Raw genomic sequence first — 1,655 nt, forward strand, 5'->3', positions numbered from 1 at the left:
ATTATTATATATAAAATAAAATTTTAATTTTTAATATTTATTTAAATAAATATATAAGTTGATTATCTAATCACGTATTAGCGTAAGGTCAGAGAAGAAAAATAAAAATATTTTAGCTACCCACCGATGCAAATAAACGTGGCAACAACCAAATTAAAGCATATATATGCGTTGCTAAATGTTAAAGTTAAATAGGTGTAATGATTCTTGGACTCAGATTCATGAACTGTGGTGAGTGGAGGCTTGCTAATTAAATACTATAAGTAATTAAAAATTAGACACCAATGTACCCAAAAATAAATAAAGAGAAAAATTAAACATGCGTAAAGGACAAATTAAACAAGTGTAATTTTGGACTACTTTAACTATTATTACAAGAATTTAATAAATTAATGACAAACTTTTACAAAAAATATTTTTTATTATTAATCCATTACTAACTAATAAAAGATTTGTGACGCACTAACGACAAAATTAATGAATAATCACAAAATGTTCAAACCTGAGACAAGTAACTGATTAGTGAGAAATTTATGAGTAAATTTATTTTTCGTAAATTGAATTTTATAGCTAAAAAAAGAGGAGAAAAAATTTATCGTTAATTTATCACAAATTAATTAGCAAGTGACAATATCAGTCACTTAAGAGTTCAATCGAATAAAAATAAAATAGTAAGAAATATTGTTGTCACTATTCCGTCGCAAGTATTTGATATACAATTGGCGAGAAACAATTCACACATTAGTTTGTTGTTAAATAAACTTTGTGCGAAAGGACTAATTAGTGAGAAACAATGTTCCTAACTAATCCGTTACAAATATTTGAAATACATTTTTGCGACGAATAATTTCCTAACTAATTTGTTATTAAAGTTTTTTTTTTTAACGAACAACTAGTTTTTCATCAATTTTGTCCCATATTAATATTGTAAAATTTAAATTAGGTTAGCGACGAAAAATAGTCGTCGCTAATTAACTCGTCGCAACGGATAAATCATTTAGTTAGGGAAAGTTTTCCTTGCTAATTAGTCGCTAAAGTGGAAATATGGATGTTAAGTGTCTAAAACATCAGTAGCGAGAAATTTGCGACTAAGAATGAAGAAGAAGAACATAAAAAAGAAGAAGAAGAATACAAAGAAGAAAAAGAGAAGGATATGAAAAGGTGGCATGTTCACACGCGCTAATAATAAAGCTAGTTTTTGTTAGATTTAAACCAACTTAATTAAATTCAATTGTTGCAAAAATTTAAATTTATAATAACATTATTATATTAATTGTATTTTTTATAAAGTAATATATAGTAGTCACTTAGACTACAATTAAATATACTAAAATATATGAAATATAATAATTTATGAACTGTTTATTCCTGGATATGAAATCCAAATAAATATTCCGTCGAAAGAAGAAAATTTTGAACATTATAATATTCACATATAATTTTTAACATTTCAATAATCTTTTTATTAAATTGTTGTTAAAAATAAAGACACAAGGATCGACTAAACAAAGGTGGTAACAATTAAACACAAATGATTAAAAAATAACTAATTGTCAGTTGTTCATTCTAATTTTATATCTTTTGCAAACTAATAAGATTGTGTTTGAAAGAGAGACTGGAATTAAAAGATAAAAATTAAGAGATAAATATTAAAA

The sequence above is a fragment of the Arachis ipaensis genome, chromosome B02 (assembly GCF_000816755.2).
Source record: "Arachis ipaensis cultivar K30076 chromosome B02, Araip1.1, whole genome shotgun sequence".
NCBI lineage: Eukaryota > Viridiplantae > Streptophyta > Magnoliopsida > Fabales > Fabaceae > Arachis > Arachis ipaensis.